This window comes from Mchenga conophoros, linkage group LG2 (assembly GCF_057382185.1).
Source record: "Mchenga conophoros isolate Kocher_MC1m ecotype Shallow Benthic linkage group LG2, M_conophoros_male_GT1.1, whole genome shotgun sequence".
In the NCBI taxonomy this organism is placed as follows: Eukaryota; Metazoa; Chordata; class Actinopteri; order Cichliformes; family Cichlidae; genus Mchenga; species Mchenga conophoros.
The window spans coordinates 12,027,536-12,051,588 of NC_140527.1; positions in this window are offsets into that span (position 1 = coordinate 12,027,536).

A 24,053-nucleotide genomic window follows, 5' to 3' on the forward strand; every position below is an offset into this window, starting at 1 on the left:
ATCAGGCTGAGCACGGCTGTCGCTTGTCATCAGAGTTTTGAAGTTTCCTTGCTTTCATTTTAGTCCGAGGCATGGCAATTTTTCATATCTGTTCTGCGCAAATTTGTAATTTTCTTCTCTCAGTTTGTCATCACATTTTATCACTGTGGGTCTTTTTTTATCACTTTACAAATCAAGTCAACCGATTTCAAATGGATCAGTGAGATTGTTTTTCTTTTTTTGTTCCTTCCCATCAGCGTATCTGAAAGCACCTGGCTGATAATGTTTTCTCTGCTGGACTAAAGTACTCACTCATTAGTACAGTGAAGTTAAATGAGCTGATCACAGTAAAACATCACTAAACGTTATATCCAGTTTGTTGATGACAGCTTAGTTGGAAATGCCGCATAGACATGTTGAAAAAAATTAGGTGTCTGATTTTTCACGTCTGATGTAAGACTTAGAGGTAATTTTACTTAAGGGCTTTCGACTAGCCTGTAGGTTTAGGATTGATTCACAGATCTCAATAAGTTATTAGAAGACAGCTCGAGCTCATCTGGGATTCATTTTTGGATCCATAAGTTACCATAATTTTAAAAAATTATAAAACTATTCAAACTCTACTTACCAAAATGGACACAGAGACTTTTTTGAAAGTCTGCACATCCAAGCATCCTATGAGATTTCTGAGATGAGAAAAATGCTGCAAGGATTGCTACAGCAGCTTCACAGTCTCGCCACAACTATCAACGTGACCATGCCCCAACTTTAGGAATGAACAATATAAAACATAGATTGTAACTAGCTAAAACAAACAAAAAGAAGAACTTGTTTATTTCTGCTGTAAAGTTGGGCCTTTTAACGTCGAAGTCTATGGAGACTGACTCACGTTGAGAGCAAGAATCAAGCGCCCACTACAGGAACTGTAGTTGGCCCAACTTTCAGCTCTTGGAGTTATCATCTGGATTTAATGCACTGGTGTGTGACCTTTCTAAGCCAGGTAAAGTTTACATGCAGCTATTTTGTAACCCATCATTTGTCTCATGACACAGATATTTCAGTACACAGTTCCAGTAAATGCAAAATCTGAGTCTCATAGCGGTTCTTGGCTTTGAATTAATTCCCAAAAGTATGTTGTCACCCCTTGACCGTTTAGTATTGTGTGCTTTCACTCTCCAGCAGCTTTATTTTTATATTTTCGCTTTGGGAAATCTTAAATTTTGTTGAGCTGACATTGGACCAACTCATATGAGACAGTTGTCACACATATCAAAGCCATTGCTTTGATATGTACCGGCCAACAGAAGCAGTGAAGTTAATAGGGTTTAATGCCCCTGAGGCCAAATCGGAGCAAATCCCTGTAGTGTAGATGAAAAGTATTGCAGAAAGCCTGAAACCAGAGAAGCTGGTATAGCAGCAGATTAATGCGCACAGTGACACACCAAGTAGCGATACATTGAAAGTTCACTTGTTCACATACAAATGTTCACGTACAAATGTTCCATATTGCCAACATTTATCAACACGATGGTATGTAAAATCAGTCCAAATACACACAACTGTGTGTTTGTTGCAGCATTTACAGTAGTTCATTTCTTCATGCACACCACTGATATTTGGAACAAATGCACTTAAAAGTGTCGTTCATACATTTCTATCAGCACTCCTTTTTCTGCCTGCTCTGTCAGACCAGTCCTGTGAGAGTGTGTGGATAGCAACATGTGAAATTAGGAAGGATTTCATGCAAAGGCGAGGCCCGCGTGAAATGAAAGGACATACATAGGAAATCTGGGAAAGAACAAAACAGATAAGCTGATTCATGAGACGAGATTTAAAGGGTAAGACGAAGCTTCTTGGCCTGACTGAGATACGGACGAGACATTTGAATATGTCGTAAATGAGAGCGGGTCCTCTCAAAGTGATCCAGCAGAGGTTGTCATGTTGAAGCCTTTGTTATAGTCGTGTCATTTCTGAATGAGCTTCTGACATGGTCCACTGGGTCAGATCTAAAAAAATCATTTCATCCTTGTTTTTTATCATGAGAACCAACTTTGTCTCTCAGTTCTAGACGTCACAGCGTGGAGTCGCCTTTGCTCTCGTGTCCGTGTGGTACACTGTGACCACGGCACAGCTTAATGATGCTTAGATATTTTAAGGATGTGTGAGTACATTGGATTCCCTACAGGAAAACATTTTCAGAAGTGACCACTCACAGTACAGCTGTCGATATTTAGATGAGAGTAAAATGACAAAAATGGAAAAAAATAAAAATTAGAAAGATGCTACTCATTCTGCATATTATCAGTTTAAAGCCTAGATTCTTAAAGTGTGGCTCAAAGCCCAGTGATGGTAATATTGATATTATTTAAGTGGCTTTTGAGTTCAAAAAGTAAAGAATACATTAATAGTACATTTCAATCAGATATGGCAGCAGAGAATGAAACTGAAAAAGCATGTTGAATATCTCCAATATTTCAGTTTTCTTTTATTGATCATGGCCCCCTCTCACACATTCATGTCAACACACTTGATATTATAAGGTGAATTTGACACCTCAAGGTGCTTTACAGGTAGGCAGAAATCTCACAATATGGAGAGACCCCGCTCATCAGACAGTCCCGTATGTGGAAACACAAACTCTGTTTTTTTGGAAGGAGAAGAGAGAACAGAGAGAGACCACCTAATACATGCTACAGGAGAGAGAAGATTAAAGCTAATGACGTGAAATAGTAAGCCAATGACAGGAGGGGAACTGAGCACAAGTGTTCAATGCATTATAGCCTGTCCACCAGCAGCCTGAGACTATACCAGCATGACTAAGTGATGGATCAGGTTCATGGTCACCTGATCAGGCCCTAACTATAAGGAGTCTAATCTTAAACCCACAGAGGGTTTCTGTATGCTAAACCTAAACAGGGAGCTGGCTCCACCGGAGAGGGTCCTGAAGGTTTTAGAAACTTTAGGAACCACAGGAAAAAACTTGTTTTTAACAGGAAGATCTCTTTAAGATGTGATGGGGCCTGATCATTCAGGACTTTGTAAGTAAGGCGAAGGATTTAAAATTAAATTCTGGAGGCAATAAAAAGAAACCAATATACTATATATACACTGGTATGTCTTTATTTGAAACAATAAAGCTGTTGTTTGATGTGTGGGTTCTCCTAAGTGGTCTGTTCCTGAGGGTGGCACTCCATTATAAGGGCAACAGTGTTGGTTGCCCTTTCTCTCTCTATTTGTTGTCACAGAATGTATTTTTAATTAATTTTTTTATTTTTAATATACATTGTTGCATTTATTTGTGCATAGCTGCTAGTTTAGTTTTTCTTTATTCACTGTGTGTGTGTGTGTGTGTGTGTGTGTGTGTGTGTGTGTGTGTGTGTGTGTGTGTGTGTGTGTGTGCTTTCTCTCTATTTACTTTTTTAACATTCCCGTCTTGACAAAAGCCGTCTCGTGCGCATTCATGCCACTTTACAGCGGGAGAGGACTCCATCATCTGTGATGGCATGACCAACTTTTAAATGTCTCTTTCTCGAGCTGATTCAGTCTGCTGTGGAAAGGTGTGAAAAAGCAACAGTAAAGTGGATAATGACCACTTTTATTTCTGCTTCTGTGGACTCTAAAGCAGTGCTCTGTATTTCCTATACGTCTTCATCAGAACGGAGCTCTTCCGTAAGCTGGAACTCTGCCGCTGACCGCTAACTAAACCCAGCAAATTCCTGGTAACCACACCTCCTTCAACCGACCGAGGAATCCCCTCCCCACACCCTGCCTAGCTAATGTCTGTCCGTTTCAATTTAGAATTTACAGCACTCGCCATCCTACACTGCAAAAACTACCGTAAGCCAAGAGAATTGAGGTATCCATTCTGACGACAGTTTTACAGCAGCTAAGTCCATTTAGCATTAAATTCTCCTCCTCCTGACTGAAGACTAACCTATTTTCAGACCAAAAGCAGGGCAGAGAGAAGGAAAAGCTTCGCTCAAATTTAGTGTTTAATTTAGTTAATATCACTGGTTCGCTCTGTAAATTTACAGCAGCCCTCAGTTTGAATTAGACTGCAGGGAACAGTTAGAGAGAAGCTGCATCCGTAAGTGTGTACGCTAATGCAAATTCACAAGCCGGGGTCGATACTTCTGTGTTTGCTTTTCTGCACTGGTCCCTGTTTACACAGAGTGTGTGTGTATTTGACGTGTTCCACATGCAGAACACAGCTCAGTTAAAAAAGTAAGAAATGAGTACAACTCACAGGTCATGTGGACGGGTGAACGAATATGTGAACGCTGAGCAGACGAAGTTACTTTTAGCCAACTGTTCAGAGCTTTACTGTGTACTAACACATTCCTGATCTGTACTCTCACACGCTGTGTGCTCGAGTGCGTTGTTGTTTTTATGATAAATCGGCTGACTGTAATGCAATTTTCTGTGCAGCTGAAGCCTTCCTCCAATATGAATATCAGTGTGAATAAATGACTGTCAGGGTCACAGCTGCAGTGTTAAATATGAACAAAAATGGAGCTCAGACTGATGCCTTTTTTACATCCGTTTAATGGTTCATATGTAGAATATAAATACGCGACTGACTGTGAAATCAGTCTCTCTTGGAGCATCTGTGGCTGTTCATTTTCAGTCCTGAATGCCAAATTAAATGTTGCATATTAATCACAAGAAAAGAAACATTTCAGTAAAAAAATGAATGAATTTGTTATGTTTATTGTTAACTTGTTACCAACCGTCAGGTCATCAGTGACTGGTTTAGATAGCGGTCACCAGCAGTTGTTGTGTTGTCAAACAGAATCACAGTCTGACAAATGTTTTTTGTTATCATCAGACACACTACAAAGGAACCAGCACACGGACCAGTTCCTTACAAGCAGGACATACAAAGCCCACAATGTACAAAAGACCAGCAAGCAACACAATTCACGAAAACACTCAGCACCTTTACAACAGTGCAAACGTTTTTCCTGTAACTCAGTGTTTCATATAAAGATTTGACACTAGGTCTATTTATTTGTGAAACACACTTTATAATAAATAACATTAAATGTTAAGTTATATAAATTCTATTAGCTGCTCTAAATGCTCAGTTTCAAACAGTTTTATCTGCTTTTAAATTTAGATGCCTGCAGTAGGATGTGACAAAAAGTATGTGTACAGCCCTGTTGTCCAAGCCTTTTGTTTGCAAAGGGCCAGTGTTGGGAAGGTTACTTTTAAAATGTATTCCATTACAGAATACATGTCCCAAAATGTATTCTGTAACGTATTCCGTTACGTTACTCAATGAGAGTAATGTATTCTGAATACTTTGGATTACTTAATATATTATCATGCTTTTTACAAGTACGTGAATGTACTATTGCTGTGATTTATTACTGTTACTGAAGGTCGGCACATGTATTCCGTTACTCCCCAACACTGCAAAGGGCAGCCATTTAGAAGGAAGTCTGATTAAAACAAGTACCTTAAAGGGAGAAGATCTAACGGCGTGTTTCTGACAGAGGATGAACGGAGGACCAAAACCCGGTAATTGATTCTCTGTAAATTGAGAAAAAAAAGGGTTTTTCTTCAAAATACTTTATAATGCATGTTTTTTCTTCGATTAAGGGGTTTGGCAGTAATTAGGGAGAATAATGAACATGTGAGCTTACTATAAAGATGTGATTAAAGACTCTTTCACTTTCTGTTATGTGGGGGGGTCCTGAAAGATTAAAGTGTGTTTTTTACCATCTGAACCTAATCAAAGATGTGATCAAAAGCTTAGAAACAGAGAGAGGAGCAACACTAATTTCCCCGTGATTAGAAATGAATTGGAGTTTTGTGTCACAAACACCTGAAATCCTGAAAAATGAAGCCCTGATGAATCACCTCTCTGATTAAAGAAAGACATCATCAATCATCCACAAACCCTCTGATACTGAGCCTGGTAATCTGAAACCAATAAGTGGTCGACTGGGCGGATTCCTCTTTGATACGGAATCACTTTATTACAAATGTCCGTCCTCCTTCCACAGAGACGTTTTCTCCGCTCGAGAGTTAAAGCGCTGTTTCTGAGTGAGCTCAGGATGCTTTTTCACATCCAGATTTGGTCAAAGATATTGGAGCCTTCATGGGCTCTCCTGCTAGTTTCTTTATTACATTTTAATAAAGAAACTAGCAGCTTGTGTTTTATTATTTCCTCTATCATGAAGGCATCCAGTCCTGAAGTAAAAACAGATTGTGCTACAGAGGATCTGTCTATCCCGCCTTTGTGGCAGAACAGATAGTCCATCGTTTATTTACATTCTTAGCCAGAAACAGAAAAGAAGGTCACACTGTCTTAGTTTCATCAAACCATATCGTACACTGTAAGTCAGGCAAGTCATCAAAATCAGTGATAAGCTGCTGAATGTGTCCCTGCTCTATCACATCTGTAATCATAATTCCAGTTCAGGTGTTGGACGGCGCTGTACAGGCACGTCACTGTGATGTTGAAAAAGACAATGGCCAAACAAGCTACTGACTGTGACACTAAGTTGGAGCGACGCTGTTCTGCATTTTTAGGTAAATAGTACCATATAACTTTGTTGTTTGCAGAACTTGTGCATAATTTTTAGAAATGTACAATTTCTATTTGCATTTCAAGTTATGAAAATGATTCGTTAAACATGTTTGTGGGTTTTACAGTAAAAAATATAACTGTTTTCTACTCTGATTTTAAAAATTTTGTCAGAATTTAGATCAACTGTGCTAATATAGTATGTCAAAATGAAAAAATAACTCAAATTTCAGATATTTGAGGTTGTGCTGAAAATAATGATACCAAACAAGGCAAGATAAACAGTTTTTAAAGGTGAAATATAGAGGTAAAATCAAAAGTAGTCAAAAACAGCCAATTATACCCTGGACCCCAGAGGGTTAATCTTTCAGCCACTCCCTATGGCTCCTGGCTATAGGTGATGGTAGGAACATAGTTCGACCAGGAAAGTGGAGAGCTTTGACTTCACTACAGCAGACCAGTACAGCATCCACATTACTGCAGACACTGCACCAGTCCATCTGTTAGATTCTCACTCCCCTCTTTCCCCACTCATGTACAAACTGCCCCACTTTAGGCTGGAGATCACCACTTGTTGAAGCAAGCAGGACCACATAATCAGCAAAAAAGCAGAGATGCCACCCTGAGACCACTGAGCTCGACTCCCTTTCATCCCACGACTGCATGTAAAAATTCTATCCATAAAAATTATGAAGAGTATCGGTGTAAAGGAGGCATCTGGGCTGAGTCCAATTTCAAGTCCAATAATGCAGGTGTTGTACTGACTCAGGTGTTCTGAAGTACTGTTTTCTTTTGCTGATTATCTATCTATCTATTCTTAGTAAATACTTAGTAAATACTCTTAGCTGTGTCCACCTTAGTTTTAACAGTTTGTGCAGTTTTTCTAGAATCGATTCCACATTTTCTATGAGAATTTCTTCCATTTCTAACTCTTCGTTTGGTAAACAGTGCAAATTTGCATCTAAAACGTTACCACATTTGACCACTGTGCACAATCTTTAACCTGAGTACAGCAGTCCACTAATTGCTGAGTGGCTGATTTGATTTTGAACCACGATTCAAACTTGGTTTAATACGGGTGTTTCTCTGTAGACAGATTTGCAGCTTCCTTAGTGAAAATAGCAGTAACATGAATAAAACTTAGTTTGATATCCACTGAACATAAAGAACCTGATAAAGTGGCGTGTCTGTCGGTGATGGCTGCTGACAGGATGTTGCCTCGTCTCTGTTTTGCGCTCACAAAGAGAGTTCTTCAGAAACCTCAACTAATATATTTTTGCCTTTATACACATTTGGCTTCAGGGTCATCAATATTTTCATCAGAGGCCCCCCCCCCCAACAACTCCAGGCCTCCTGCCACAGTAATATCCAGTATAATGAGTCTTTGCCAAGCAAACATGCCTGCAACAATATTGAGAGCTTCTTTCCTGTCCACTGACATTATTTCCCAGAGGAAGATGGAAATTACAAAAAGGAAAGAAATTCATCTATTCCATCCATCAACGCTGACCCACATCAGCAACAAACACAACAACAACAGCTGCCCACCCCACCAACAATCTCACATCCAAGTCTCACGAACTTCCATTAAGTTCTTACAATCGGCCTTTAAGCCACGACGCACTTCACAGACAGTCGGATAAAGTCGGAGAAGTAATCCAACGTGAACGGAGCGACTTCACATCTCTCTGTGGGGATGAACCATCTAGGCCGCGGGCTATGTGTCGTGTGGGATCTTGTCTTTGTCGGTTTGTCCCGATGTTGCCAGAAGCCTCTTTAAGCGTCTCGCTAATTAAGCGGCAATATGACCTTTGGCCTCCAGGCAGCAACCTAAAAGAGAAAGAAGGAGAAACACAGAGCTCACGTTCTTTGTCTTTTTGTCCTTTGAGAAAGAGCAAGAGTGAAATATTTCTCCCAATTTGAATCATTAAATCCAAAATTCTTCTTGATCCCAAACCGAAGGGGAAATTCTTCTGATTTCTACAGAATATTTTTACATAAGCAAAACAAAGCACTAATTCCTTCCTCCTCTGAAGTATGACATGAACATGATTTAACTCTTTACCCCTTTGAAAGTTTGCTAGGAATAATGTTTGAAGCGCTTTTCTGAATTGACTGGTTTCTCTGGTACTTTAGGTCTGCTTACAGAACACAATGACTTTAGATCAGAAGCTAGTGAGGGTAAAATAAATAATATAAACAAATATATAGGACATCATACTCTTTTCAGTGATGGTAGTTTGTTAAAAGAGGCACCACAGTGGTGCAGTGGTTAGCACTGTCGCCTAACAGCAAGGACAAGCCTTAATTCATTAGCCAACTGGGCCCTTTCTGTGGAGTGTGCATGTTCTCTCTGTGGGTTCTCTCCAGGTACTCTGGCTTCCTCCCACAGAAAAGTAACATGCATGTTGGGTTAATGAGTGATTCTGAACCATGAGGTGTGAATGTGAGAGTGAATAGTTCTGTCTCTGCAACAGACTGGTGTTGCCGGTAACTGACACAGTGACTGTGAACTAGATAAGTGAATGCGAGAATGGATGGATGTTACTATAGGTTGGATCACAACATTGTAAAAACACCACAAAAATCAATTTGAACACAAAGCTGTCACACAGAATAAACACACACTCAGGCTTCACGGGGAACACACATTCACATTTCAGCAAAATAAGAGTTAAACGTGAGGTGAAGGGAGATGGGAGGAAGAGCAGCAGCGCCCACACTCAGTCTGACTCTGATCTGGTGTGTAATGTTAGCAGATGTCTTGATTAGCAATGACATAGCTGATTATTTCACAAAAGCTCAGAAAGAACACTTTCTGCTACGTTTGGAGTCCTGTTTCAACCCCACTCTTTGTGTACACGCCCGAGAAAACTGTACTGCATGAAAAAAGTTGGAAGTCATCCATTTTTAACTTTTTTGTTTTAAGCACCTACAAACTCAAGGATTCGGCTGGACTGGAACATATCCCTGTTTTCAAAGGCAGGGTGCACTTTTGACAGGTTGCATGCCCATAACAGTAGATATTTCAACTACTACATCCATGTAAACTCATATTTCCACATTCACGTGTTTGCTCATCTCAAAATTTGTGTAGTTGAGGCTAAACTTGGATGAGATCTGTTGGTGTAACAAATTATGAAGCCTGCAGCCGAGGCTTCAGGCTGTTCTAAAAGCTCTGTGTCAGTCAAAGGATCTCCCTGACGCCGGCATATCAAATCCACAGCATTAGCTGTTAGCACAGAAGCCCCGCCCACCTGCTGTTTAATTCTTTTTAATTTTATGAAGGACAGCCAATCATAGTAGACTGTAGATATATTTGGTGAAAGAGTTTGAAGGTGGATGCTAGGCAGAAGAAAAAGAGGAAGACATCAGAGAAGATTCATGGGTGTAGAGAAGAAGGTGTGACAGGGTCTGTGTTCTGTCCCTCACACCAACCTTCTTACCTTTGGGGGCAGAGGTTCCACCCCCTGGAACTCTCTTCCATATGAGTTTCACCAAGCCCCTTCACCAGAGCCCTTCAAACTACTTTTGTAAGCTACTCTTTAACAAAACCCTGAAGATCTTTTTGTTACGCTTGTGTAAAACGCCCTTGGGTTCCTTGAAAGGTGCTATACAAATCCAAGTTTGTTTTATTATTATTATTATTTTTATTTTTATTTTTATTTTTTTTTATTAGGGGAGGATGCTGGGATAGAGTGCGATGGAGGCCGGTGATCTGCTGTGGTGAGCCCTAAAGGGAGCCGCCAAAAGGCGAAGACGATGACTCCAGTTTCCTTCGGTGCTGTGGTGTAACTCAGCAATGTCACTTTGACAGGGACGGAATCTGTTGGCTGGAAGGGGATTTCTGTGGCTGCATGGAGATAAAAATTTGTGTTTGGAGGACTGAAGATTATGTATGCATCCCCACAGGTGCATCTATTCTTTCACAACATCAGGCCACAGGCATCTGTAACTCTGAGTAATTGCATAGACGTACCGAAGGCCTCATCTCATCGTCCCACAACAACTGAAGGAAATCAATAGAAACGTATAAAATCCTTTCATTCATTGAGCTCTTTCTCTAAGACCTTTGCTCCTCGTTTCCTTGGTACCAATATCTGTGAAGCACTAAACAATGATTGATATCACTAATGTTGAGGGCCCGAGCTCTTTAATGAAAACAACTGGAACATTGTTGGGATTTTCTTAGACGTAACATCATCAATATGCATGCACAATGAATGGCGACTTGTCAGTAAATTATTGAATATATAAGAAAGATCAAAAGTTTTTAAATAATTTGATTGCCTCACCTTTTTCCTACCTCATCTTGTTCTTCCTCCTGCCTCTGCCTGCTACTTTCCTTATCTTCCTCCTCAGCTCCTTCCTCCCTGTCTCCTCTTCCTCATCTCATCTCATCTATCCTTTACTCCGTCTCCTTTTATCTGTCTACAATCCATCATTTATTTACAGCTTAGAGAGCCCTTCCATAATGATGGAGTGATAAAATATCTTGTGGTCACCTGAATGAATTGAAGATTTTCTGGCAGCGAATCGAACATCCTCAGGTTTCCTCCCGATGAGAAGAAAAATGTCTGGGAAGCCAAAACACTGAGCAGACAGTCCTGCTCGATCAAGCCCTGCAAGACTTGGCTAACTTTCAAACACCCATCAGAGATCGATTGAAGCAGTCTGTCGCTCTAATTGAACGCTCCCACAGGTCGAACCCCAAACCGTGGAAACCCAAACACTTGAACTGAGACGACTCGGAGGAGCACGGCTCCTGGACAAAGTCCAGTCAGAGCCTCTTTCTGCAGCTGCTTTCCATAGCAGAGAAAAGTGCTCTCTCCTACAGGAGCAGCAGCGTGTTTTTCTTTAATCCTCCTTTTTAACTATTCAGGTTCTGTCTGCTCACATGTTCCAATGGAGATCCCAGACTTCCCGCATCTGAAAAACGCTTCAGAGGATCCCAGGAAACTCGTACAGCCTCCAGGAAAGCAGACTGTCTGATAAACAGTTTGTTCACTCTGCAGCAGCTCATCTGCAGCTCTCTTCATGCTGCCGCTGAGCCTCTGAATTCATTTCAAAATCCTGCTGCTCACTTCCAGATGTTACATGGTGGAGGCCTTGAATATATTCCTGAATTGCTGTTCCCTTATCGTAATGTGAGACCTACAAGGTCCTCTTACCGAGTGCAGGCTGCCGTCCCTGGTGAGAATGAATCCAAAGACGCTTTTCAAGGGAGGGTATTTTCAGATTTTGTTCCTAAATGGTTTGACTCCTGTACATCTGCGATGCCTCATAGTGACATTTTTTAACTGGAGGCTATTTATTTGAAATCAAAAGCTCCCCACAAACTTGAACTCCAACATAAATTTGAATTTACTATTTCTATGGCAAAAAGTAAATCATTAGCAAGGTACACACTGAAATGAATACAGCACACTTTTGCTGGACAAAACCTGCAGTCTTGGCAGAGATATTTGATTTCATTAAACATACTGTACTGGATTTTATGGATTTGTCGTATTCATAGGTAAGGCTCGGGTAAAGACTGATAGAGATTTTACTTTATTCTTTTGTACATCATGTATTTTATAATTAATATATATATATATATATATATATATATATATATATATATATATATATATATATATCCTTCCTCTCGTGTTAGCTTTCTGTTATCATCTCTTATGTTAGCGGGTCGGTTTTGACCCGTGAATTAAATCAGCTATAAAATATACTAAAAACAATAAGTTATCATCCAATTTGTTTCTCATCTCTTGGTTACCTTGTTAGGCTTCCTTATCCATGAAAATGTTGGTTTTAATACTTTTGGCGTGGGCCTCTGGGTCTTTTTTTGTCACTATACCCCTCGATTTCAATAAAAAAAAAAATTGTAAAATTAACCTCAAGAGAATCATATTAATAAATAAAAGTTTTCTGTGTTACCTGAGTATTACTGAGGGGTATAGGACACATCTCTTAAATAAATCTGTTTTATTGATTTTTTTCATTTTAAGATTAATAACTAAAATGACATCTATGGTGTTACGGGTCAATTCCGACCCATAGACATTTACATCAAGAAAAGACAAAAAAAGTTTGTTTTTTTCAGCAGTAGACCTTTAATATAAACTGAAAAAAAGAAAAAGTCCACTCCTCCTTTGTTTTGGTTATAGCCGTGGGTAATTGTGGGCTTTTTATCACTTCCCAATGATACAGCTTCACCTCAGTTTCCTTTGTGAAGTTCTTGTCCGAGGTCATATCTGGTAAAAAATAAAATAAAATATCACAGCTGATATTGTGATCCTGCAGTCCAGTGGTCATATGGAGGACCACACATTTTCATTGTTTCTTCTCAGGGGTGCCACTCACAGCTTTGACTGTGATAATCTGTACATTCCAGGCATAGTTGGTTTTTGCATCACAGGCTTCCCAGATTTTTCTGCCGTTTTTCCCTTGCTTACTGGGTATATATTGCCGGAAGGGGCATTTTCCTCAAAAAGTGGACAAGACGTTCATCCACTGTCACTGGCCCTGGGATGAACATCAGTGGAAGAAGCTGCACTCATCTCTCCCAGACATCCCTGATGGGAGCGAACTTGTCAGACCTCGGTCTGGTCTCTCTGTTGTCAAATCTGAGGACTCTTGAATCAAAATGATATCAAATGTATGAAATGACATCGTTGCCCAGAAAATGTTTCTGCCTGTCGATGCATCCCATAGACTATCAGTGGCCTCATTGCAGCATCTGTACACTCCAGCAAGAACAATGAAAGCATCCAGGCATTCCTCATCATGTCGCCATGGACTTTTTTTTTCCCTTCAAGGTTTATCATAGTAATGATGATTCTTTCTAGTGACAATGGCATAAATATCTCAAAACATCTCTTGATGTCACTGACTTTGGTCAGAGCAAACCTTGTGATTCCAGGGGTCATTTTGATTACATTTGCAGCAGCTGCCCTGCCATGTACATTATGAGGTACTGAGCTCCAAAAGATCTTACCATTTTTGGACTTGAATCTTTCAGCAGGAGTAGCTTCAGCACCAGCGACCTCCACCTCTGATCAGATGTGTCTGTGTCTTCTGGATGATAGTCCACATTGCCTTCCTCCGTAGAAACCTGCCCATCTGAATCGCTATGCTGCTCTGTGTCCTCTCCTTCATTTTCACCAAAAATATGATCCTGAACTTAGCTCACTGTGAATCTTCTTCTCATTTTTTGTATGCTGCAAATTGTAAATGTGCACTCTGGAAGTCAAATGGCCACTCAAATAGTGAATTCACCTCACATGCCCGTGTTTATTTTGTTTTGTTTTTGTGCAGGTATACTGCAAAAAACATGCAAAATAAGAATCCCCTAAAGCTCATATGATTAGGAGAGTCGCTTGCTGTAAGTGTTTTAGCTGACAGTGCACTTATGATTTCAGTTTTGGCTTTAATTATTGCTTTATACTCATAATATTATACCTGGGTCGAAACCGACCCTAACAACACAAAGGTCATAATTTCAACTAGGGCATTTTATAATTTAGTGAAAAAAATTTTTTTTTGTTTTATTTTGTAGAAATAGAGGTTCCTGACAAAGTCAAAAAGCCTTGATACAATAAACAAATGTATGTGATTTTTTTATGCATTTGAAATTTAAAATGGGTCAGTGCCGACCCTAACACGAGAGGAGGGATATATATATATATATATATATATATATATATATATATATATATATATATATATATATATATATTTTTTTTTTTTTTTTTTTTTTTTTTTTTTTTAGGGGTGCGACGATACTCGTATCGAAATTGAACCGTTCGATACAGTGCTTTCGGTTCGGTACGCATATGTATCGAACAATACAACATTTGTAATTTATTTTATCAACTTTCCTTCTGACGATGCTGTCTGTGTTGAGCGCTCAGTGAATCTGCGTTCGACTACTCCGCCTAGGCTGCACTGTCGAGCGTAGATCCACTGAGCGCTCAACACAGACAGCATAGTCAGAAGGAAGAGCGCAGGGCAAGCTAGCAAGACAGAAGTTAAGCTCTCCTTGCAACATGGACCTCCCCCACCCTCATTCAGATCTGGTGTTTGGAATTATTTTGGTTTTCATGTGACGTATGACCCTGAAGGTAAGCGAGTCATGGACTAAAGTAAAACAGTATGTTGGATGTGCCATGCAATGCTCAATTACATGGGTGGGAACTAGTGTGTTAGCGCAGTTAGCTCGTTAACGTGTTGGCCGTCTAGCCCCATGCACGGGGCGATCGGCGGTAGCTCGTTAACGGAGATTTGCCGTGTTGTGGCGTTAAGGTCATTTCAACGAGATTAACCTGAAAGCACTAGTGGGAACACAACGAATATGACTGCACATTTACGCCGACATCATCCTAGTGCAAAGACAAAAACAACAAGCATGCTACTAACTTTAGCCGAGTCATTTAGACAGCTGTTAGCACATGATTCTCCTTATGCTGCTGAGAATATAGCCCAGAAGAAGCGGATAGTATAGCTTTTGTTTTGGAAAGAGCCATTTCTCTGTAATAAACTCTCTTTTCCAAAGATGAGTGATTCCTCAATCAGATACAGGGCTTGCAATATCGCTAGCCCGACGTCCTGGGGCTAGCGATTTTTTCAGTCGGGCTACCAAAATCTATCTCTTCCCTGCCCGTCGGGCTATTGTAGGAAGAAAAATATATGTCAATGCTTTTGCATTCTTTCAGAAATGTAGCTGGGTAATTATGTCATTGGCATCGGTGAGCCACTGTCAATATGTGACATATTGAAATCGCGTTTGAATTTGCGCTTGTTTTTTTGCTTTCACTTTGCAATCGTGCGAACTGTGTATAGAGAGCGACAGCACTGATCTGTGAGTGATGATAATTTGCGCACCAATTCCTCTGACATCGTCTTATTAATCGCTAGCTTACTATGCAAACATGACAAGTGAAATCTCCCGCAGCAAGCTTAAACATGTGAGAGGTTGATCGCGCAGAGAATCGCTGAGCTTATGTGAGTGCGTGTGTAAAAGCAGCAGGATATATATTTTAGTTCTGCTGAGCCAAATAAGACAGGTCAGGGTGAAGAAGTGACAGCCAAAGAAAAGCTTACCACAAAACGGAGAAGTTATGACAAATCAGACTATAAGGCAAAAAAAAGAAAGTGCAGCTTTATGGTTTCATGGACAAAAGAATTTCTGTGGCTGCAATATGACGAGCTAAATAACCAGGGCTGCACATAAGTGGTCCGCAGGTGCGCATTCGCTGTCAAAACAAAAAACACGCACAAGGGTTAGGGTTAAATTTAAAAACTGTACTTTTGAGTTAAAATATATATTTATAATTTTAATAAATGACAAATTAAGAAGGCATGAACATTTTTTTGTATCAAAAAAATATCGAACCGTGACACCAAAGTATCGAACCGAACCGTGAATTTTGTGTATCGTTGCACCCCTAAAAAAAAAAAAAAAAAAAATATATATATATATATATATATTTTTTTTTTTTTTTTTTTTTTTTAGTTGTTTTTTTTTTATATTAATCACATATTGATTAATGAGAAAACTGCCAGATTAACCAGCCTCACTGAAACAGCATGCTTTACCCGGGACCGGGGGCTCTCTAAATATACCATAACAGAAAAATAATATTAATAATATGCTAATAGTGGTTGCCCTATTGATGCTAATTCTTTATGTTTCACTACGCGAAATCTTTCTCTAAATGTTACACCTCTCTGTGGTCAGGGTTAGGGAGGGGACATGGCTGGATTAGGCCAGCAGCCTTTCTCCAGTTTTACTATAACAGCAATAAAAATCTGTTCAATTGTGTCAAGTAATGAGAAAATGACATTTGGGCTTTAACAACATGGTGCTAAGGAGACAGAGTGTGGTGTTATTCTTGCATTTCCTTAAAATCAGACCTTCTTTGATCTCATTTTGATTACGTCTCATGAAAACACGTGACATTTTAAAAATTCTGTAGCGAAGACTGTCTTTTAATTAAAAAATACTATTATCATCTGTAACTTTAACAAGCTTGTTGAGCCCAGCAGTTTTGTTATGAACTAGACGAGCGGTACTTCGAGGAAAATACAGAGAAAGTACTGAGTCAGCCTCCTACAAACTACATTTATTTAAAAATGCATGAATTATGATTATAAAAGCAGGGTAATTTTCATATTGCTCTCTGTGGTGAGCAGATATGCTCATTCTGCCAGAGCACAGCTGATAAAGCCTCGCAGTTGGGCGATAAGAGTTAGCAGAGATACCGTAGCTAAACACAGCTCACCCCCTCCGATTTATGACGCTCGGCTCTGTGGAAAAATGTGTGTTTTTAATGTAAATGTGCATTATGTAAACTCACAGGGTTATGCTGAGGATTCATTAATCTTTCCATTAGTCAGACAGTTATTAATTTTCATTTAAAGGTGCACAAAGAGGGACTGTTGTGTGAAATCGCAGCCTATTTATCAGCCGGGAACCAGGAGGGAAGACGACTGTTCAGACCCAAAAAAGGTGTGTGCATCCAGATTAAAGGAGCAGACCGGGGATTTAGAAAAGAACAGGCATCCTATCAGTTTTTACATTTCCTCCATGTTGTCATTCCTTAAATCATGAAAAACCGTGAGTACTTAAATCATTTCACACATTAAGATCTGTCACATCATGTTGATTAGTCTTCTTCCACATTAAACTACAAGTTCTGCGAGCGCACAGCCAAGGTATGGAAGATCTTGGTTGCGTTAAGAGATTTGATTGGGCAATACAGTGTCGTAATGAAAACGAACGACTGTGCTGCTGTTGTGGGCTGCTTGTAGGGACAGTGAACAGTGGCCCTTGAATTGACCCATCAGACCAAATATGCATCAGCCTACCGGCGTACCAGGCCAAGATGAGGTCCTTGATCTCCATCCATACATTCTCCAGTCCTTTTCTCCTTACTTAGTGTCCAGCCTCACACCAGCATTGTGGAGGACCCCACACACCCTCACACACAATTTTCACCCAGCTTCCTTCTGGCAGGAGGTACCGGAGTCCCCCCGCGCCACTTTTTGCACAATGCTCAATCTTTTGTTTTTTGTTTTTGTTTTTTGCAATTTTTGATATTTTTAGCACATTGCACTTTATGTAGCCCTGTGTTAACTGTCTGTTTTATGTCATATGTAAGCACTATGGTCTTGTAGGAACATTGTCTCGTTTCGCTGTGTACTGTACTGCTGCACAGAATGACAATAAAGCCACTTGACTTGACATACAGCTCGCTATAAGGCACAGGTGTCGAACTCCAGGCCTCGAGGGCCGGTGTCCTGCAGGTCTTAGATGTGTCCTTGATCCTACACAGCTGATTTAAAGGCTAAATGACCTCAACATGTCTTGAAGTTCTCCAGAGGCCTGGTAATTAACTAATCATTTGATTCAGGTGTGTTGACCCAGGGTGAGACCTAAAATCTGACACCCCTGCTATAAGGCCTTTTCCTTGAACTTTGCCACCTCTCTCTTTGCCGTATGCCTAGCCTCCCAGTACTGATGAATACTTTCTGCATCTACCTATCTCACTTTTTCTTTGCTATCTTCTCCCCTATACTTCCCTGGCTTTTCTAATAACCATTGGTGATAAATGGTAAATGATTACTGAGTGAACTGAGTAATCACAGTAATGGCTTTTAAAGGAATTTTCACATACTTGAAGTCTTATAACAAAAGAGATGTGGGGCTAACAAGAGCATGTAAAGCAGCAAGCGTAAAGTGCAACCTAACCCCAACCCTTGGTGGTCGGCTGGTAACGTGGTGTAAGAGGCTAAATCACTGGTTAAACTAGCTCTGTGCAGTCCTCCACCTCCCCAACTCCACCTCATCCACTTTGTTTAGCATGTCTTATCCAAAGTTTCCACTGTCATCTTCTTGGGAGGTCCAGTCACCTTCTGCCTTCTTCTGGACTTTTCAATTGCATTCACATTTTTTTACCATCTAAGGTGGAAAATATTTTTCTTTTGTGAACGTACTTGCATACAAATTAGACAGTGATTGTGCTCTTAAAACCTTACCAGCCCCACTAGAGGTTAGAGGTTTTTTCATGTCACAGCTTGTAAAAGTTTCCACATCAAAGCAAAGAGACCACTTAGAACAGAACGTACAAAGAACGAGATACAATAGTAGATCATTTCAAAGTATGGAGCCCTATACAGAAGCCATAAGTTCAAAACTTTTTTAAGGTCACACTACTATTTTTTTCTTTTAATTTCAGAACTAAAGATCAAACATATCAGAGCTATTATCATAGGTCAATGCACATCAGACAGGTTGCGAACTTCAAAGGCTTTCCTCTCCCAACTTGGCATGGAGGACAAACTCTCACTGCCAATACTTTGTCTGGGGATGGGAGGGAGTGATGTCAGCGGTCGCTGTCTGCGACTCGGCTCGCCGCCCAAATCTGCTCAGATCAGCGCCAAGGTTGGACCGTTTTCCATAACACCCCCTCACATATCAACATGGCTTAAGCGCTGGTTTGTGCTCTGGCTGCAGATGAGGTAAACCGCGGCTGCCGCGTCCTTTGCTTGCATCATTAGAGCTGTGTGATGCACTCTGAGCAGCAGACATGCTGGTCGCTCCCAACTGTCTGTGCTGAGGGAAAGCTGTGGAACGTAATTCACCTCACTGCAAAAACACCTAAAGGAAGCTGCTTTTGCAAGGCACACATTTTCCCACCTTTAGTTCGAGCAGCTTCTAAGTTGACCCCTAATCTCCTCTGATGAGAACTAAGAACATCAGTGACTGCTGTGGTTAAATGGTGACAGTAGTTTTGTGCTTAAGCCTGACCTGAGCAAATAAAAGCAAAACTACAAAAGAAAGAAATAACTCAGAGAGTGGAAACCAAACGCAAACATTCAGAAGACAAAGCCTGATAACTCTGGATAAACTCTTAGCGGGGAAACACTTTTCCAACTACCTGATGCAGAATTTGCAGCTTGTTTAAAGAAGACGTTATCTCTAAGTGTGTACATGAAAACACGCCAAAGGACACCTTTTACAAAATCTGTGAGCAGCTTAGTCTTAAATAACCTTGTACAGAAATCCAACATCCAAGATGAAAAATCTAAATCAAATCAAAGAATCTTTGCTCAGGATTTGGCATCAGTTTATTCTCATGATTTTAACTGTTGTCATCTTTAATAACTATATATTTTTGTTTATTTCAAATGCATAGGAGGAAAGAGACACTGCAATGCAATATTTCCTCTCTGAAATGGAGTGGGGGAAAGGAAAGTTTCCAAAAATGTGGAAAATAAATTACTCACTGGTTTCTACTGTTCGTTCCAGCATCTAATTCATTTTATTCACTTCTCTTCCTTCCCGTCTGTCCCTTCTGACTTTCGCTGTTGTCTGTGTGCTTTGGTCAGGCGTGCCGGTTGGCAGCGCAGCGTCGATCCTCACCTCTCCTTCCATTTGATTAAATCATGGCATTAGTACAGGGACAGGTCCCGCGGAGTCAGGTGCAGAATTATTAACCTTTGCTGTCGGAAGGACGGCTCTCTTTCTCTGCAGGCCTGCGGTGAGACGACCGGCCAAGATGGACGCTCGCTTCGCAGTGTGTGGCTGGTGTGTGTGTGTCAGTGAGAAAGATGAAGCTAGGTGAGGTGGTCAGCTTGTTGCGCAGAGTGAAGTCAGAGGATAGTTCAGCTGCTCAATCCTCACTGAGGACGGGTAGGTCAAAGACAGCAACATATATACATAATTTTTTGTCTTGAATTTTTGTTCTTGATTTATTCCATTCAATTCATTTTTATTTATCACAACAACAGTCACCTCAAGGCACTTTATATTGTAAGGTAGACCCTACAATAATAAGTAGTATTATTAGAATTATTAGAATTTAATTCCTCAAACTACAAAGTCAGCCTCTTCAATCTTCCCCAACGACACCTTTATAGAATCAGCAATTTACTTTTTGCCATCATCTTCATTACCCTGCTGTAAACGGTGACACATCCATCTGGCAGAGAAACCACATATTTGTATTTCTTTAAGTCATTTATTTTTAATAAAGATGATTTTGTAAAAGGTTTGCTGTTTATTCTCCTCTCAGCTTTTGCTGCTTAACATATTTCAATAATCTCCAGAGGAAGAAAAGCTCATCTTCTGTGATAGATATGATCGCAGTATTAAAGTTAGTAGTTGCATCACAGCACTACGAACAGCGAGCGGCAGCTGCCTGATAGCAGCTTCTGCTGCACACCTGAAAGATTCTGCTGGGGTTTAAAAACACTTGCATTTGGAAATCGGTACAAGAGTGTTTGTCCTGTTGTATAAAGCCTTAACTGACCAATTATTATGTGTAAGCAGAATCCTCGCTGATGGACATAAATGGCTTCCATGTAGTAAATGTCTTTGTTAATTTGTTTACATTTGTACCTTTTTTGGCATATTGTCTGGAGGCAGTTGTAAATAAATATTCCAGCTCCATTCACTGCAGTGATGCAACAAACTTTGCATCTTTCCATGTTTCTGCTCACAAGCTCAGAGATGCTCAGTGACAGCGACGTGTCGTTTTGTAACTTTTTAATGTTGATTTTTAAATTCTTTTTCACTCTGTCTTCAGTATCTTGTGTTAAATTTTCAGTTTATGTTTAAATGGAATGCAAAAGGCCCACATTTGAATGATCTGAATGTTTTGAATTTCCTTCTGTTTGGTTTATGTTGCTGTTATTAATGATTTATCAGGTATTTGCAGCTTTGTTAGTTTGTTGCCATGCCGCATCCTGTTACACGGAAGCTTCCCTGTGCAGATAATCTGCTTTAAAAGAATCCATTTAAACACAATAACTATTTTTTACCATCAAATTAACCGTGGCACTTTCCTGACTGATTTTCCTCACTGTGAGTGTACCTAGCAGCTCTGCCTCTAATACGGCTCAGCCCTGACTGAATGCAGAGTTGTAATTAGCCTATTAACAGTTAACGGACAGGTTTTTTCCAGCAAAGGCCACATAGTAAAAACATTTAGACTGTAACTGCTGGAACAGACTGAAATAATCAGCTCTGGTTTACACAGATAATTGCCTGTTACACAATAAGAAGGACAGCGTTTGTGACATTGTTTGTGACACTTTGACACATCGAGGCGCGGATGAGCCGACAACCCACGCCGAAGACGAGGCTGTGGAGATCAGGTCCCTGCTGCAGGGATCCAGGTTACAAGCAACAAATTAGGTAATGAATGAAGCTCCGAACTCTGGGCTTAACGAGACCTCGAGCATGTTCCGACAGCCTGCTGACGGGTCGGCGGGTAATGCGTGGGGCTTGGCGATAACAAGGGCGTGCCGTGTTTGTGACAATACGATTTGTGGTGTAACCTCCTAAACCCGGACTTCTCGTTTAAATACCTCCATCATAATAAACATACAAGGATATCAAGTACAAACATATAGTTTCTCATTCAAAAAAAAAATGTGCTCAAACCACACAGATGCTCACACAAATACTGCATATATCACAGATTGTTAAATGTTTCCTGAAACTTCAGCCTCACATATTTTAACCTTTTGAAACCTCTGTGTCTTCACTGCAACATATAAATAAAGAATTGCATAAGATGGAAACAAAGTTTGACCTCACAGCAGAAGGTTGCAAAACTTTTACTCCTGGTGGATCCAGCAAGGCCAGGGAGGGCGAACCTGAGTTTTTAACTTTTTGATGTAGTGTCAAGTATATTCACAAAGTTTGCAGCATGGTGGGAAAAAAAAGAAACATTCCATTATGAAATATGTGCAACTTGTTTCTTAACTCAGTGATTATATGTTTGTACTGTACAGTCACACAGCAGTGAGAGGTCTGTGCACAGGCTTGTGTGTGTACTTTACTTTCTTCCTGTTTTGACAGCTCGCTCAGATGAAGGGAGGCCTGCATGCTACAGCATACTGGGCTAATGACACTCCGGGTACTCTCCTCTGTGTCAGATTAAGGTATGTTGTAATCATTTGAGTTACTTATTAGAACAAAGTAGGCGTCTTCTTTGGCCGCGAAGGAGATTTAACGTGTTTGCACATGTGCAGTGTTTAGTACATTTATATCACAGGTTTGTTGTCCTCCTCGTTGGGGTTCATTTGTGCAGGTGTGAACGCAGTAATGGCACTTAGGTGCGGATCAAAACAACCGTTTGGAGGAGGTGGACTTGGTACCGTTCCAGATGAACTCTAGAGTGATTCATTTATGGTGTGGACGTGATACGATACGAACCACGTTTGAGATTAAAACAAAAATGTCCTATAGCAACTTTGTAGCGTTTTACTTACTTTCAGAGTTTTAAATGATATGGCTTCCAGTCATTCAAGCAAACTCCTCAACATGTATAACCCCAAAAGAGCACTGAGGTCGTCTAGCCAGATGCTCTTAGTACAGTTGAGGTCTCGATTGAAGCGTAGAGGAGATTGGGCCTTTGCAGTTGTAGTGCCTAGACTCTGGACTAATTTGCCATTTTTCATGTTGGCTTTTGATTCAAGTTCAGTTTGAATACAATCAGGTTTGTTTTATGTTTGTTTTGTTTTATTTTTATGTTGAATATATTGTCATTACCTCATTATTGGCTTATTTTTGTCCTATTTTTCTGTTTTTCTGTTGTTTTTTCTTGTTCATAAATAATTTGGTCAACTTTGTTGCTTTTAAATGAGCTATAGAAATAAAATTGATATTGATACATTTGTATTCTCAGTGCGGGGTGGTACTATAGATGTACAAAGGCCTGTACGAGTTAGCAGCTATCTATGAAATGATTGTAAATTCTCCATTTTCTCACACAGAACCTTCTTGCTGTATTTGCTTTTGTCGCTCCCACGCCAGACACATCTGACCAATGAGCGGACTGAACTTTCTAATGTGATTTGTAGTGACGCATTTTGGTTCGCTTTGAGTTCCCTTTGTATTTTTCTCTGTGTGAAAAGAAACCAAACGGCAGGAAAACGCTGCAAGTTTACAAACTCCTCAACTCGTTTGGACCAGAGGACTAAAGGTGTGAAAACTGCTGACCAATTAAAACATTTTGAAAATGAATGTGATCTTAATCAAAGGAGCTTGCAAAGAAAAGCGTCTGGACTTCTTTAAGTTGCTTGAAGACGTTTCACCTCTCATCCGAGAAGCTTCTTCAGTTCTAAGGTCAAATGGTGGAGAGGGGGTCCTTTTGTCAGGGGGTCCTTTTGTCCCTCTGTGGGGGTCACTCCCACTAGGTTTATATCTGGGACTCTCCACCATTTGACCTTAGAACTGAAGAAGCTTCTCGGATGAGAGGTGAAACGACTTCAAGCAACTTAAAGAAGTCCAGACGCTTTTCTTTGCAAGCTCCTTTGACTACGATGACCTGGATGACTGAGAACCTTCACAGACACAATGTGATCTTAAAGGAACAATTGTTTGTTTGTTAAGAGATTTACACACTGAGTTGTGAAAAATATTCTAACATTGTTGTAGAAAACTCTGCTCCAAAAACAAATTTTGTGGTTAAATCCACAAAATGCTTTCTTACATATTTCCGGATGTCAGTGTGGCAGTTTCAAT